Below are 18,248 nucleotides of genomic sequence, written 5' to 3'. Positions count from 1 at the left end.
GGAGCTGCAGGTGATAATTTATGCAGGGAAGACCGGACTTGCCCTGCATTTGCTCCCAGATCTTAAAGTCCTCACTCCAGCAGGTATCACTCCTCTGGTCCAGATGATGGGGAGACCGTCCAAACGGGGGATGTTTCCAACGCGTTTCGGAACACACAAGGTTCCTTTCTCAAGGCAGATAACCCCCTCTGCTCCAGGATCTCTTTAAAAAGGCAGTGAAATTGGTACTTCCGGTTTCGTCATCCCGAAACCGGAAGTGACGTCATTCCAAATATACAAACTATCATACAGTATAAAACTCTCATAACAAGCTGTTAAATGACATGTAGTCACTAACTGTATGCAAACTACATCCTCAGAAAGTAATAGAAGGTCTCAGATTGAGGAATCGCTGACCGGAAGTGCGGGACCGCTGACCGGAAGTGCGTCAACCGGAAGTCCCACAGCCGCCATTTTAAATCCACAATATGCTCCTATTCTTCAAACTGTCATTGATACTGTGGGCAAAAGTGTTGGCAAAGGTGATAGTGGTCAAAATCAATGATAATCTTGATCCAGATGACAACAAAAGATGTATTAAAGGCAGTCTTTAGACAGTATGGAGTATCCTTATGTGTTTCTTCATTTTAATAGCTGGAACTTGTATAATTTCCTCAGAAAAGGGAGATAGAAGAAAAAATAAATAAAAAACAAATTAAAAACAGATATAAAAGATACATATTGTTCGATGTTTTACAAAAACCATTTTATTTCAAAATCTTGATTTAAACCAGTTGGTGATAAGGTTTGCAATTTGAATATTGTTTTCATTTCTGTTTTTGCTAGAATCTTCTCTGTATCTCGATCACGCCAAGTTGGTTTAACATGTATAAGTCCTGCAAAAAATTTGATCGAACTAACTGAACAATTATGTTCTAGTCTGCAGTGATCTGAGAGATTATGCGTTGGCAGCCCTTTTCTGATGTTTCTAAGATGTTCTGATAGTCGCATTTTGAGGGATCTTGATGTCCTCCCAATATATGCTTTGTTGCACGAGCATACAATAACATATACAACATTGGTAGTGTTACAGGTAATTACATTTTTAATTTTAAATGGAATGTCATTTATTCGGATTTCTGTGTATTTAGAGATATCACTTTTCACTTGTCTACATGCTGCACAGAGACCACAGCGATGAAAACCTTCCGTACGGATAGGGTTAATGGATTTAAATGGTAAAGTACTTTTCACCAGTTCAGATTTAAGGTTTCTTGCTTTTTTATAGATGAAGGTGGGTTGATCTGGAATAATCTCTTTCAGGGTGCTGTCCATCTGTAAAATGTGCCAATGCTTTTTTATTATTTTCTCCACCTGTTTGTGGCTGGAATCATATCCAGTAAGAAAGGACCACTGAAATTTGGAATTATTCTTAGTATTTTCTCTCGCTTTTTTTGTAGTAAAGTAGATCTCTCCGCATTAAGCACAGAAGCTGCCGTCCGATCTAAATCTTCTCCATTATATCCTTTTTCAAGGAACACTCTTTTCATTTCTTGTATTTGTATATTACATACAGCATCCTCACTGCAATTTCTCCTTACTCTAATGAACTGGCTCTTTGGTATGCCATTTAGCCAGTTTTGATGGTGTTCACTGTCTACTGGTATATGGCTATTACAGTCTGTGGGTTTCTTGTATATTTTTGTATGTAAATTATTATCTTTTATGTAGATGGATAGGTCTAGGAAATTTACTTCCACATCGCTCATTTGGAAAGATAGCTGGATGTTCCTATCGTTGAGATTTAAATATGTGCAAAATTCTTCTAGATTTTCATTTCCGCCATTCCATACGAATAGGACATCGTCTATGTACCGTATCCATTTAACAATATTTGAATTCCATTCTTGCTTTGAAAGAATGTAGTTATATTCCCAGTATGACATGAACAAGTTCGCATATGCCGGTGCAAACCGAGTGCCCATGGCCGTTCCTTTGCGTTGGAGGTAGTAGAAACCGTCAAAGAAGAAATAATTGTTATGCAATATGAAATGAATTGATTCCATAATAACGTTTTTTCTTTCTTCAGAGTGGGAAGTTTGGTTGAGAAAATGGTTTACGCTTTGATAAACAACCATCATTTTCAGATTCATCAGAAACTTTCATAAAAGAGTGGACAAACTCGTTAGATACATGCTCCTTTGCCCTCATGAATTTAATAGTGAAAGAAAGGAAAAGTAAATTGATAGAAGTCAAGGAAAGAATTGATACACTACAAGTTTTGATGGAACCGTATAAAACTCAACCCTCCTATAACACACTAGAGGAAGAAATCAAAGTAAAGATCGAACAGAACACAAAGGAATTGATAAAGAAAAAGCAGAAAAAACTCCAAAGAGATTTTGATTTCTATAAATTTGAGATAATAAAATCTAAACAACCCAAACCAGCTGGCAACATAAAATATACGATAAAGTTAAAGGAACAGAACTCTAACAGACATCAATCTATCACTAGAGAGAGAGAGGATAGACAAGACAGAAGGAAAACAAGAATATACTCTCCATATCGAAGGGACCATAGGGAAAATCCCCATAGATTTTATGATCAAAGAGAACCCGGGTTTAGATCTTATTATCCTCATAGGAGATATAACAATAGGTACCGTTCGGAATCCAGAATTCATCAGGATCTACAATACAGGAGGAGATTCCAAAGAAAAAGGGAACATCATGAGTCTCATAAAGAAGAATGGAATCACAATAAAGACAGGCATTTCAGAGCGGAGAAAAAATGGACCGTGGATAGATGGCCATCAGTAGAAACATCACGACCTAGGAACAATGATAGAAGGAGTGTGGATAAAGAAATAGCAGGACCATCACATGTTTCTTCTGGAACCCCTTTCCACGTACTTGGCAGAACAAAAAAACACATTTACCCAAACCAGACGGACTGAAAGGGGTCCCATGTTTACACATGGGACCCCTTTCCCCGAATGCAGAGACCCCCCGTGACTCCTGTCACAGAAGGTCCCTTCTGCCAATCAGGAAGCGCCACTTCGTGGCACTCTCCTGATTGGCTTTGCGCGTCTGAGCTGGCAGACAGCGCATCGCACAGCTCCCTCCTTTATCTTCAATGGTGGGAACTTTGCGGTCAGCGGTGGGGTCACCCGCGGTCAGCCGCTGACCGTGGGTGACCTCACCGCTGACCTCACCGCTGACTGCAAAGTTCCCACCATTGAAGATAATGGAGGGGGCTGTGCGATGCGCGTCTGACAGCTCCGACGCGCATACTGCCAATCAGGAGAGTGCCACGAAGTGGCGCTTCCTGATCGGCAGAAGGGACCTTCTGTGACAGGAGTCACGGGGGGTCTCTGCATTCGGGGAAAGGGGTCCCATGTGTAAACATGGGACCCCTTTCAGTCCATCTGGTTCGGGTAAATGCGTTTTTTTGTTCTGCCAAGTACGTGGAAAGGGGTTCCAGAAGAAACATGTGATGGTCCTGCTATTTCTTTATCCACACTCCTTCTATCATTGTTCCTAGGTCGTGATGTTTCTACTGATGGCCATCTATCCACGGTCCATTTTTCTCTGACGTCCTAGTGGATGCTGGGGACTCCGTCAGGACCATGGGGATTAGCGGCTCCGCAGGAGACAGGGCACAAAAATAAAGCTTTAGGATCAGGTGGTGTGCACTGGCTCCTCCCCCTATGACCCTCCTCCAAGCCCCAGTTAGGTTTTTGTGCCCGTCCGAGCAGGGTGCAATCTAGGTTGCTCTCCTAAAGAGCTGCTTAGAAAAAGTTTTTAGGTTTTTTATTTTACAGTGAGTCCTGCTGGCAACAGGCTCACTGCAACGAGGGACTTAGGGGAGAAGAAGTGAACTCACCTGCGTGCAGGATGGATTGGCTTCTTAGGCTACTGGACACCATTAGCTCCAGAGGGATCGAACACAGGCCCAGCCATGGAGTCCGGTCCCGGAGCCGCGCCGCCGACCCCCTTGCAGATGCCGAAAAGTGAAGAGGTCCAGAAACCGGCGGCAGAAGACTTTTCAGTCTTCATGAGGTAGCGCACAGCACTGCAGCTGTGCGCCATTGTTGTCACACACTTCACACCAGCGGTCACGGAGGGTGCAGGGCGCTGCGGGGGGCGCCCTGGGCAGCAATGAAATACCTATACTGGCTAAAAGATACATCACATATAGCCCCTGGGGCTATATGGATGTATTTAACCCCTGCCAGGTCTCAGAAAAACGGGAGAAGAAGCCCGCCGAAAAGGGGGCGGGGCCTATTCTCCTCAGCACACAGCGCCATTTTCCCTCACAGAAATGCTGGTGGGAAGGCTCCCAGGCTCTCCCCTGCACTGCACTACAGAAACAGGGTTAAAACAGAGAGGGGGGGCACTTATTTGGCGATATGATTATATATATATTAAGATGCTATAAGGGAAAAACACTTATATAAAGGTTGTCCCTGTATAATTATAGCGTTTTGGTGTGTGCTGGCAAACTCTCCCTCTGTCTCTCCAAAGGGCTAGTGGGGTCCTGTCCTCTATCAGAGCATTCCCTGTGTGTGTGCTGTGTGTCGGTACGTGTGTGTCGACATGTATGAGGACGATGTTGGTGAGGAGGCGGAGCAATTGCCTGTAATGGTGATGTCACTCTCTAGGGAGTCGACACCGGAATGGATGGCTTATTTAAGGAATTACGTGATAATGTCAACACGCTGCAAGGTCGGTTGACGACATGAGACGGCCGGCAAACCAATTAGTACCTGTCCAGGCGTCTCAAACACCGTCAGGGGCGTTAAAACGTCCTTTTACCTCAGTTGGTCGACACAGACACGGACACTGACTCCAGTGTCGACGGTGAAGAAACAAACGTATTTTCCTTTAGGGCCACACGTTACTTGTTAAGGGCAATGAAGGAGGTGTTACATATTTCTGATACTACAAGTACCACAAAAAAGGGTATTATGTGGAGTGTGAAAAAACTACCTGTAGTTTTTCCTGAATCAGATAAATTAAATGAAGTGTGTGATGATGCGTGGGTTTCCCCCGATAGAAAATTATTGGCGGTATACCCTTTCCCGCCAGAAGTTAGGGCGCGTTGGGAAACACCCCTTAGGGTGGATAAGGCGCTCACACGCTTATCAAAACAAGTGGCGGTACCGTCTCCAGATAGGGCCGCCCTCAAGGAGCCAGCTGATAGGAGGCTGGAAAATATCCTAAAAAGTATATACACACATACTGGTGTTATACTGCGACCAGCGATCGCCTCAGCCTGGATGTGCAGCGCTGGGGTGGCTTGGTCGGATTCCCTGACTGAAAATATTGATACCCTTGACAGGGACAGTATTTTATTGACTATAGAGCATTTAAAGGATGCATTTCTATATATGCGAGATGCACAGAGGGATATTTGCACTCTGGCATCAAGAGTAAGTGCGATGTCCATATCTGCCAGAAGTTGTTTATGGACACGACAGTGGTCAGGTGATGTAGATTCCAAACGGCACATGGAAGTATTGCCGTATAAAGGAGAAAAAGACAACGTCTTTTCAGCCTCAGTCCTTTCGTCCCCATAAGGGCAAGCGGGCAAAAGGCCAGTCATATCTGCCATGGGATAGAGGAAAGGGAAGAAGACTGCAGCAGGCAGCCCATTCCCAGGAACAGAAGCCCTCCACCGCTTCTGCCAAGTCCTCAGCATGACGCTGGGGCCGTACAAGCGGACTCAGGTGCGGTGGGGGGTCGTCTCAAGAGTTTCAGCACGCAGTGGGCTCACTCGCAAGTGGACCCCTGGATCCTACAAGTAGTATCCCAGGGGTACAGATTGGAGATTCGAGACGTCTCCCCCTCGCAGGTTCCTGAAGTCTGCTTTACCAACGTCTCACTCCGACAGGGAGGCAGTAGTGGAAACAATTCACAAGCTGTATTCCCAGCAGGTGATAATCAAAGTACCCCTCCTACAACAAGGAAAGGGGTATTATTCCACACTATATTGTGGTACTGAAGCCAGACGGCTCGGTGAGACCTATTCTAAATCTGAAATATTTGAACACTTACATACAAAGGTTCAAATCAAGATGGAGTCACTCAGAGCAGTGATAGCGAACCAGGAAGAAGGGGACTATATGGTGTCCCGGGACATCAGGGATGCTTACCTCCATGTCCAAATTTGCCCTTCTCACCAAGGGTACCTCAGGTTCGTGGTACAGAACTGTCACTATCAGTTTCAGACGCTGCCGGTTGGATTGTCCACGGCACCCCGGGTCCTTACCAAGGTAATGGCCGAAATGATGATTCTTCTTCAAAGAAAATGGACGATCTCCTGATAAGGGCAAGGTCCAGAGAACAGTTGGAGGTCGGAGTAGCACTATCTCAAGTAGTTCTACGACAGCACGGGTGGATTCTAAATATTCCAAAACCGCAGCTGTTTCCGACGACACGTCTGCTGTTCCTAGGGATGATTCTGGACACAGTCCAGAAAAAGGTGTTTCTCCCGGAGAAGAAAGCCAGGGAGTTATCCGAGCTAGTCAGGAACCTCCTAAAACCAGGAAAAGTGTCAGTGCATCATTGCACAAGGGTCCTGGGGAAAATGGTGGCTTCTTACGAAGCGATTCCATTCGGCAGATTTCACGCAAGAACTTTTCAGTGGGATCTGCTGGAAAAATGGTCCGGATCGCATCTTCAGATGCATCAGCGGATAACCCTGTCTCCAAGGACAAAAGTGTTTCTTCTGCGGTGGCTGCAGAGTGCTCATCTACTAAAGGGCCGCAGATTCGGCATTCAGGACTGGGTCCTGGTGACCACGGATGCCAGCCTGAGAGGCTGGGGAGCAGTCACACAGGGAAAAAATTTCCAGGGAGTGTGATCAAGTCTGGAGACTTCTCTCCACATAAATATACTGGAGCTAAGGGCAATTTACAATGTTCTAAGCTTAGCAAGACCTCTGCTTCAAGGTCAGCCGGTATTGATCCAGTGGGACAACATCACGGCAGTCGCCCACGTAAACAGACAGGGCGGCACAAGAAGCAGGAGGGCAATGGCAGAAACTGCAAGGATTCTTCGCTGGGCGAAAAATCATGTGATAGCACTGTCAGCAGTGTTCATTCCGGGAGTGGACAACTGGGAAGCAGACTTCCTCAGCAGGCACGACCTCCACCCGGGAGAGTGGGGACTTCATCCAGAAGTCTTCCACATGATTGTGAACCGTTGGGAAAAACCAAAGGTGGATATGATGGCGTCTCGCCTCAACAAAAAACTGGACAGGTATTGCGCCAGGTCAAGAGACCCTCAGGCAATAGCTGTGGACGCTCTGGTAACACCGTGGGTGTTCCAGTCAGTGTATGTATTTCCTCCTCTGCCTCTCATACCAAAAGTACTGAGAATTATACGGCAAAGGGGAGTAAGAACGATACTCGTGGCTCCGGATTGGCCAAGAAGAACTTGGTACCCGGAACTTCAGGAGATGCTCACGGAAGATCCGTGGCCTCTACCTCTAAGACGGGACCTGCTTCAGCAGGGACCGTGTCTATTCCAAGACTTACCGCGGCTGCGTTTGACGGCATGGCGGTTGAACGCCGAATTCTAAGGGAAAAAGGCATTCCGGAAGAGGTCATTCCTACACTGGTAAAAGCCAGGAAGGAGGTGACTGCACAACATTATCACCGCATTTGGAGAAAATATGTTGCGTGGTGTGAGGCCAGGAAGGCCCCCACGGAGGAATTTCAATTGGGTCGATTCCTACATTTCCTGCAAACAGGATTGTCTATGGGCCTCAAATTGGGGTCCATTAAGGTTCAAATTTCGGCCCTGTCGATTTTCTTCCAGAAAGAATTGGCTTCAGTTCCTGAAGTCCAGACTTTTGTAAAAGGAGTACTACATATACAGCCCCCGGTTGGGCCCCCAGTGGCTCCGTGGGACCTTAATGTAGTTTTGGATTTTCTCAAATCCCATTGGTTTGAGCCACTCAAATCGGTGGATTTGAAATATCTTACATGTAAAGTAACCATGCTACTGGCCCTGGCTTCAGCCAGGAGAGTGTCAGAATTGGCGGCTTTATCGTATAAAAGCCCATATCTGATTTTCCATTCGGACAGGGCAGAACTGCGGACGCGTCCTCAGTTTCTGCCTAAGGTGGTGTCAGTGTTTCACCTGAACCAGCCTATTGTGGTGCCTGCGGCTACTAGCGATTTGGAGGATTCCAAGTTGCTGGACGTTGTCAGGGCATTGAAAATATATATTTCAAGGACGGCTGGAGTCAGAAAATCTGACTCGCTGTTTATACTGTATGCACCCAACAAGCTGGGTGCTCCTGCTTCTAAGCAGACGATTGCTCGTTGGATTTGTAGCACAATTCAACTTGCACATTCTATGGCAGGCCTGCCACAGCCTAAATCTGTCAAGGCCCATTCCACAAGGAAGGTGGGCTCATCCTGGGCGGCTGCCCGAGGGGTCTCGGCATTACAACTCTGCCGAGCAGCTGCGTGGTCGGGGGAGAACACGTTTGTAAAATTCTACAAATTTGATACCCTGGCTAAAGAGGACCTGGAGTTCTCTCATTCGGTGCTGCAGAGTCATCCGCACTCTCCCGCCCGTTTGGGAGCTTTGGTATAATCCCCATGGTCCTGACGGAGTCCCCAGCATCCACTAGGACGTCAGAGAAAATAAGATTTTACTTACCGATAAATCTATTTCTCGTAGTCCGTAGTGGATGCTGGGCGCCCATCCCAAGTGCGGATTGTCTGCAATACTTGTACATAGTTATTGTTACAAAAAAATCGGGTTGTTATTGTTGTGAGCCGTCTGTTCAGAGGCTCCTACGTTTGTCATACTGTTAACTGGGTTCAGATCACAAGTTGTACGGTGTGATTGGTGTGGCTGGTATGAGTCTTACCCGGGATTCAAAATCCTTCCTTATTGTGTACGCTCGTCCGGGCACAGTATCCTAACTGAGGCTTGGAGGAGGGTCATAGGGGGAGGAGCCAGTGCACACCACCTGATCCTAAAGCTTTATTTTTGTGCCCTGTCTCCTGCGGAGCCGCTAATCCCCATGGTCCTGACGGAGTCCCCAGCATCCACTACGGACTACGAGAAATAGATTTATCGGTAAGTAAAATCTTATTTTTCTCCGCTCTGAAATGCCTGTCTTTATTGTGATTCCATTCTTCTTTATGAGACTCATGATGTTCCCTTTTTCTTCGGAATCTCCTCCTGTGTTGTAGATCCTGATGAATTCTGGATTCCGAACGGTGCCTATTGTTATATCTCCTATGAGGATAATAAGATCTAAACCTGGGTTCTCTTTGATCATAAAATCTATGGGGATTTTCCCTATGGTCCCTTCGATATGGAGAGTATATTCTTGTTTTCCTTCTGTCTTGTCTATCCTCTCTCTAGTGATAGATTGATGTCTGTTAGAGTTCTGTTCCTTTAACTTTATCGTATCTTTTATGTTGCCAGCTGGTTTGGGTTGTTTAGATTTTATGATCCCAAATTTATAGAAATCAAAATCTCTTTGGAGTTTTTTCTGCTTTTTCTTTATCAATTCCTTTGTGTTCTGTTCGATCTTTACTTTGATTTCTTCCTCTAGTGTGTTATAGGAGGGTTGATTTTTATACGGTTCCATCAAAACTTGTAGTGTATCAATTCTTTCCTTGACTTCTATCAATTTACTTTTCCTTTCTTTCACTATTAAATTCATGAGGGCAAAGGAGCATGTATCTAACGAGTTTGTCCACTCTTTTATGAAAGTTTCTGATGAATCTGAAAATGATGTTTGTTTATCAAAGCGTAAACCATTTTCTCAACCAAACTTCCCACTCTGAAGAAAGAAAAAACTTTATTATGGAATCAATTCATTTCATATTGCATAACAATTATTTCTTCTTTGACGGTTTCTACTACCTCCAACGCAAAGGAACGGCCATGGGCACTCGGTTTGTACCGGCATATGCGAACTTGTTCATGTCATACTGGGAATCCAACTACATTCTTTCAAAGCAAGAATGGAATTCAAATATTGTAAAATGGATACGGTACATAGACGATGTCCTATTCGTATGGAATGGCGGAAATGAAAATCTAGAAGAATTTTGCACATATTTAAATCTCAATGATAGGAACATCCAGCTATCTTTCCAAATGAGCGATGTAGAAGTAAATTTCCTAGACCTATCCATCTACATAAAAGATAATAATTTACATACAAAAATATACAAGAAACCCACAGACTGCAATAGCCATATACCAGTAGACAGTGAACACCATCAAAACTGGCTAAATGGCATACCAAAGAGCCAGTTCATTAGAGTAAGGAGAAATTGCAGTGAGGATGCTGTATGTAATATACAAATACAAGAAATGAAAAGAGTGTTCCTTGAAAAAGGATATAATGGAGAAGATTTAGATCGGACTGCAGCTTCTGTGCTTAATGCGGAGAGATCTACTTTTCTACAAAAAAAAGCGAGAGAAAATACTGAGAATAATTCCAAATTTCAGTGGTCCTTTCTTACTGGATATGATTCCAGCCACAAACAGGTGGAGAAAATAAAAAAAAAGCATTGGCACATTTTACAGATGGACAACACCCTGAAAGAGATTATTCTGGATCAACCCACCTTCATCTATAAAAAAGCAAGAAACCTTAAATCTGAACTGGTGAAAAGTACTTTACCATTTAAATCCATTAACCCTATCCGTACGGAAGGTTTTCATCGCTGTGGTCTCTGTGCAGCATGTAGACAAGTGAAAAGTGATATCTCTAAATACACAGAAATCCGAATAAATGACATTCCATTTAAGATTTAAAAATGTCATTACCTGTAACACTACTAATGTTGTATATGTTATTGTATGCTCGTGCAACAAAGCATATATTGGGAGGACATCAAGATCCCTCAAAACGCGTCTATCAGAACATCTTAGAAACATCAGAAAAGGGCTGCCAACGCACAATCTCTCAGATCACTGCAGACCAGAACATAATTGTTCAGTTAGTTCGATCAAAGTTTTTGCAGGACTTATACATGTTAAACCAACTTGGCGTAATCGAGATACAGAGAAGATTCTAGCAAAAACAGAAATTAAAACAATATTCAAATTGCAAACCTTATCACCAACTGGTTTAAATCAAGATTTTGAAATAAAATGGTTTTTGTAAATCATCGAACAATATGTATCTTTTATATCTGTTTTTTATTTGTTTTTTTATTTCTTTTTACTTATGTCTCCCTTCTCTGAGGAAATTATACAAGTTACAGCTATCAAAATGAAGAAACACATAAGGATACTCCATACTGTCTAAACACTGCCTTTAATACATCTTTTGTTGCCATCTGGATCAAGATTATCATTGATTTTGACCACTATCACCTTTGCCAACACTTTTGCCCACAGTATCAATGACAGTTTGAAGAATAGGAGCATATTGTGGATTTAAAATGGTGGCCACGGGACTTCCGGTTGACGCACTTCCGGTCAGCGTCCCGCATTTCCGGTCAGCGATTCCTCAATCTGAGACCTTCTATTACTTTCTGAGGATGTAGTTTGCATACAGTTAGTGACTACATGTCATTTAACAGCTTGTTATGAGAGTTTTATACTGTATGATAGTTTGTATAGTTGGAATGACGTCACTTCCGGTTTCGGGATGACGAAACCGGAAGTACCAATTTCACTGCCTTTTTAAAGAGATCCTGGAGCAGAGGGGGTTATCTGCCTTGAGAAAGGAACCTTGTGTGTTCTGAAACGCGTTGGCAACATCCCCCGTTTGGACGGTCTCACCATCATCTGGACCAGAGGAGTGATACCTGCCGGAGTGAGGACTTTAAGATCTGGGAGCAAATGCAGGGCAAGTCCGGACTTCCCTGCATAAATTATCACCTGCAGCTCCCCTACGTATATCCTCGGTAGGACTCCTTCCTTATATCACATTGTGCCTGGTGTGATATTTTATTAGTTGTATTTTATTAGTTGTATGGTATTTAGGTTATTAAAGTGTGCATTTGTTTACATATTTGACTACAATATCCTATGTCAGCAATTGGGTAGCGCCACATTCAATACTCAACCAGGGTACATTTTCAGCTGAATCCAACTGGGAATGGGGAGAGGTCATGGGTTGCTAAGAGGGAAGGGGGTGGGAGGACAAAGGGCAGCTGATAAAGGGGAGGACAAAGGTGGGATGGGGAAGATGTTAGGAACATATGAAGTGGGAGGTGAGAAAGGCACAGGGCTGGTCCTGGTCCCAGAGGAGGGGTCAATCTACAGTAACTAGCCACCAGGGGCGTATCTACCCCTTGGCCAGGATGGCACTTGCTAGGTGCGCCAGCAGTGGAGGGGTGCCACCAGGTGGTGCCACCAATGGCCAAGGGGTAGAATCACATAGTCAGTACCTGCAGGCAGCAGCAACTGTGTGTGTATATATATATATATATATATATATATACGCACACACACACATACATGGTGTGTATGTGTATGTATATATATAGGGGGCCTGCCTCTAAAACTGCTGATGAGGGTGTTTGCGGCACCAGGCTGTTGTGCGTGCATGAGACTGGCTGCTGCTGCGGATTGTGCGCCCCTTTCCCCAGACAATGCTGCGTTCCAAGGCTGCTGATCGTGAGACTTGCTGCAGCTGTGACCATGCTCCACTCTTAGGGGTATATGCAATTCCGGGTGAATTGCGGCACTTTTTCGCCCGTTTTTAAATTCGACACAATTCGACCGTCGAATTCCGGCAGGTGGGTGCCGGAATTCGACATATTCAATAAAAAACGAATTCGACAGTCCCGCTGTCGAAAAACGGCCGATTTGACGGATTTTGCTTAGATTTTTAAAAATGTTTAAAAAACGGTAAAAAACCCCAAAAAAATTTGCGTGGGGTCCCCCCTCCTAAGCATAACCAGCCTTGGGCTCTTTGAGCCGGTCCTGGTTGCCAAAATACGGGGGGGGAAATGACAGGGGATCCCCGTATTTTAACAACCAGCACCGGGCTCTGCGCCTGGTCCTGGTGCAAAAAATACGGGGGACAAAAGAGTAGGGGTCCCCCGTATTTTTTGTACCAGCACCGGGCTCCACTAGCTGGACAGATAATGCCACAGCCGGGGGTCACTTTTATACAGCGCCCTGCGGCCGTGGCATTAAATACCCAATTAGTCACCCCTGGCCGGGGTACCCTGGAGGAGTGGGGACCCCTTCAATCAAGGGGTCCCCCCCTCCAGCCACCCAAGGGCCAGGGGTGAAGCCCGAGGCTGTCCCCGCCATCCAAGGGCTGCGGATGGGGGGCTGATAGCCTTGTTGAAAATGTAAGAATATTGTTTTTTGCAGAAGAACTACAAGTCCCAGCAAGCCTCCCCCGCAAGCCGGTACTTGGAGAACCACAAGTACCAGCATGCGGGTGTTGAAACGGGCCCGCGGGTACCTGTAGTTCTACTGCAAAGAAAATACCCAAATAAAAACAGGACACAGACACCGTGAAAGTAAAACTTTATTACATACATGCACACCGACACACGTACTTACCTATGTTGACACGCCGACTCTGGCCACATCTCCAATGTCGACATCCGGGGTACCTGAAAATAAAATTATACTCACCTGATCCAGTGTCCAGTTCTTTTATTGTAATCCACGTACTTGGCAATACAAAAAAACGCATTTACCCGAACCAGACGGACTGAAAGGGGTCCCATGTTTACACATGGGACCCCTTTCCCCGAATGCAGAGACCCCCCGTGACTCCTGTCACAGAAGGTCCCTTCTGCCAATCAGGAAGTGCCACTTCGTGGCACTCTCCTGATTGGCTGTATGCGCGTCGGAGCCGTCAGACGCGCATCGCATAGCCCCCTCCATTATCTTCAATGGTGGGAACTTTGCGGTCAGCGGTGAGGTCAGCGGTGAGGTCACCCACAGTCAGCGGCTGACCGCGGGTAACCCCACTGCTGACCGCAAAGTTCCCACCATTGAAACTAATGGAGGGAGCTGTGCGATGCGCTGTCTGCCAGCTCAGACGCGCAAAGCCAATCAGGAGAGTGCCACGAAGTGGCGCTTCCTGATTGGCAGAAGGGACCTTCTGTGACAGGAGTCACGGGGGTCTATGCATTCGGGGAAAGGGGTCCCATGTGTAAACATGGGACCCCTTTCAGTCCGTCTGGTTCGGGTAAATGCGTTTTTTTGTTCTGCCAAGTACGTGGAAAGGGGTTCCAGAAGAAACATGTGATGGTCCTGCTATTTCTTTATCCACACTCCTTCTATCATTGTTCCTAGGTCGTGATGTTTCTACTGATGGCCATCTATCCACGGTCCATTTTTTCTCCACTCTGAAATGCCTGTCTTTATTGTGATTCCATTCTTCTTTATGAGACTCATGATGTTCCCTTTTTCTTTTGAATCTCCTCCTGTATTGTAGATCCTGATGAATTCTGGATTCCGAACGGTACCTATTGTTATATCTCCTATGAGGATAATAAGATCTAAACCCGGGTTCTCTTTGATCATAAAATCTATGGGGATTTTCCCTATGGTCCCTTCGATATGGAGAGTATATTCTTGTTTTCTTTCTGTCTTGTCTATCCTCTTTCTCTCTAGTGATAGATTGATGTCTGTTAGAGTTCTGTTCCTTTAACTTTATCGTATCTTTTATGTTGCCAGCTGGTTTGGGTTGTTTAGATTTTATGATCCCAAATTTATAGAAATCAAAATCTCTTGGGAGTTTTTTCTGCTTTTTCTTTATCAATTCCTTTGTGTTCTGTTCGATCTTTACTTTGATTTCTTCCTCTAGTGTGTTATAGGAGGGTTGATTTTTATACAGTTCCATCAAAACTTGTAGTGTATCAATTCTTTCCTTAACTTCTATCAATTTACTTTTCCTTTCTTTCACTATTAAATTCATGAGGGCAAAGGAGCATGTATCTAACGAGTTTGTCCACTCTTTTATGAAAGTTTCTGATGAATCTGAAAATGATGTTTGTTTATCAAAGCGTAAACCATTTTCTCAACCAAACTTCCCACTCTGAAGAAAGAAAAAACTTTATTATGGAATCAATTCATTTCATATTGCATAACAATTATTTTTTCTTTGACGGTTTCTACTACCTCCAACGCAAAGGAACGGCCATGGGCACTCGGTTTGTACCGGCATATGCGAACTTGTTCATGTCATACTGGGAATCCAACTACATTCTTTCAAAGCAAGAATGGAATTCAAATATTGTTAAATGGATACGGTACATATACGATGTCCTATTCGTATGGAATGGCGGAAATGAAAATCTAGAAGAATTTTGCACATATTTAAATCTCAATGATAGGAACATCCAGCTATCTTTCCAAATGAGCGATGTGGAAGTAAATTTCCTAGACCTATCCATCTACATAAAAGATAATAATTGACATACAAAAATATACAAGAAACCCACAGACTGTAATAGCCATATACCAGTAGACAGTGAACACCATCAAAACTGGCTAATGGGGCATACCAAAGAGCCAGTTCATTAGAGTAAGGAGAAATTGCAGTGAGGACGCTGTATGTAATATACAAATACAAGAAATGAAAAGAGTGTTCCTTGAAAAATGATATAATGGAGAAGATTTAGATCGGATGGCAGCTTCTGTGCTTAATGTGGAGAGATCTACTTTACTACAAAAAAAAGCGAGAGAAAATACTGAGAATAATTCCAAATTTCAGTGGTCCTTTCTTACTGGATATGATTCCAGCCACAAACAGGTGGAGAAAATAATAAAAAAGCATTGGCACATTTTACAGATGGACAACACCCTGAAAGAGATTATTCCGGATCAACCCACCTTCATCTATAAAAAAGCAAGAAACCTTAAATCTGAACTGGTGAAAAGTACTTTACCATTTAAATCCATTAACCCTATCCGTACGGAAGGTTTTCATCGCTGTGATCTCTGTGCAGCATGTAGACAAGTGAAAAGTGATATCTCTAAATACACAGAAATCCGAATAAATGACATTCCATTTAAGATTAAAAATTTCATTACCTGTAACACTACCAATGTTGTATATGTTATTGTATGCTCGTGCAACAAAGCATATATTGGGAGGACATCAAGATCCATCAAAACGCGCCTATCAGAACATCTTAGAAACATCAGAAAAGGGCTGCCAACGCACAATCTCTCAGATCACTGCAGACTAGAACATAATTGTTCAGTTAGTTCGATCAAAGTTTTTGCAGGACTTATACATGTTACACCAACTTGGCGTAATCGAGATACAGAGAAGATTCTAGCAAAAACAGAAATGAAAACAATATTCAAATTGCAAACCTTATCACCAACTGCTTTAAATCAAGATTTTGAAATAAAATGGTTTTTGTAAAACATCGAACAATATGTATCTTTTATATCTGTTTTTTATTTGTTTTTTATTTATTTTTTCTTATGTCTCCCTTTTCTGAGGAAATTATACAAGTTCCAGCTATTAAAATGAAGAAACACATAAGGATACTCCATACTGTCTAAAGACTGCCTTTAATACATCTTTTGTTGCCATCTGGATCAAGATTATCATTGATTTTGACCACTATCACCTTTGCCAACACTTTTGCCCACAGTATCAATGACAGTTTGAAGAATAGGAGCATATTGTGGATTTAAAATGGCGGCAGCGGGACTTCCGGTTGACGCACTTCCGGTCAGCGTCCCGCACTTCCGGTCAGCGATTCCTCAATCTGAGACCTTCTATTACTTTCTGAGGATGTAGTTTGCATACAGTTAGTGACTACATGTCATTTAACAGCTTGTTATGAAAGTTTTATACTGTATGATAGTTTGTATAGTTGGAATGACGTCACTTCCGATTTCGGGATGACGAAACCGGAAGTACCAATTTCACTGCCTTTTTAAAGAGATCCTGGAGCAGAGGGGGTTATCTGCCTTGAGAAAGGAACCTTGTGTGTTCCGAAACGTGTTGGCAACATCCCCCGTTTGGACGGTCTCACCATCATCTGGACCAGAGGAGTGATACCTGCCGGAGTGAGGACTTTAAGATCTGGGAGCAAATGCAGGGCAAGTCCGGACTTCCCTGCATAAATTATCACCTGCAGCTCCCCTACGTATATCCTCGGTAGGACTCCTTCCTTATATCACATTGTGCCTGGTGTGATATTTTATTAGTTGTATTTTATTAGTTGTATGGTATTTAGGTTATTAAAGTGTGCATTTGTTTACATATTTGACTACAATATCCTATGTCAGCAATTGAGTAGCGCCACATTCAATATTCAACCAGGGTACATTTTCAGCTGAATCCAACTGGGAATGGGGACAGGTCAGGGGTTGCTAAGAGGGAAGGGGGTGGGAGGACAAAGGGCAGCTGATAAAGGGGAGGACAAAGGTGGGATGGGGAAGATGTTAGGAACATATGAAGTGGGAGGTGAGAAAGGCACAGGGCTGGTCCTGGTCCCAGAGGAGGGGTCAATCTACAGTAACTAGCCACCAGGGGCGTATCTACCCCTTGGCCAGGATGGCACTCGCTAGGTGCGCCAGCAGTGGAGGGGTGCCACCCATGGCCAAGGGGTAGAATCACATAGTCAGTACCTGCACGCAGCAGCAACTGTATATATATATATATATATATATATATATATATACGCACACACACACACATACATGGTGTGTATGTGTATGTATATATATATATATAGGGGGCCTGCCTCTAAAACTGCTGATGAAGGTGTTTGCGGCACCAGGCTGTTGTGCGTGCATGAGACTGGCTGCTGCTGCGGATTATGCGCCCCTCTCCCCAGACAATGCTGCGTTCCAAGGCTGCTGAGCGTGAGACTTGCTGCAGCTGTGACCATGCTCCACTCTTAGGGGTATATGCAATTCCCGACGAATTGCGGCACTTTTTCGCCCGTTTTTAAATTCGACACAATTCGACCGTCGAATTCCGGCAGGTGGGTGCCGGAATTCGACATATTCAATAAAAAACGAATTTGACAGTCCCGCTGTCGAAAAACGGCCGATTTGACGGATTTTGCTTAGATTTTTAAAAATGTTTAAAAAACGGTAAAAAAAAACCAAAAAATTTGCGTGGGGTCCCCCCTCCTAAGCATAACCAGCCTCGGGCTCTTTGAGCCGGTCCTGGTTGCCAAAATATGGGGAAAAAAATTACAGGGGATCCCCCGTATTTTAACAACCAGCACCGGGCTCTGCGCCTGGTCCTGGTGCAAAAAATACGGGGGACAAAAAGAGTAGGGGTCCCCCATATTTTTTGTACCAGCACCGGGCTCC

General features: G+C 44.1%; 1 long non-coding RNA gene across 1 annotated transcript in view; it reads left to right on the top strand.

Annotated features, from left to right (window-relative positions):
- LOC135058118 (uncharacterized) overlaps positions 1–17,184 on the top strand; it is a 54,827-nt gene extending 37,643 nt beyond the window's left edge. The window contains exon 2 of the long non-coding RNA XR_010244617.1: positions 16,413–17,184. This is a non-coding gene — a long non-coding RNA (uncharacterized LOC135058118). The remainder of the gene's footprint in view (positions 1–16,412) is intronic.
- The last annotated feature ends 1,064 nt before the right edge of the window (positions 17,185–18,248 follow it).

Source organism: Pseudophryne corroboree, chromosome 3 (genome assembly GCF_028390025.1).
Source record: "Pseudophryne corroboree isolate aPseCor3 chromosome 3, aPseCor3.hap2, whole genome shotgun sequence".
In the NCBI taxonomy this organism is placed as follows: domain Eukaryota; kingdom Metazoa; phylum Chordata; class Amphibia; order Anura; family Myobatrachidae; genus Pseudophryne; species Pseudophryne corroboree.
Note: the sequence above shows the minus strand (reverse complement) of the source record. Positions and strands in the feature narration are given on the sequence as shown.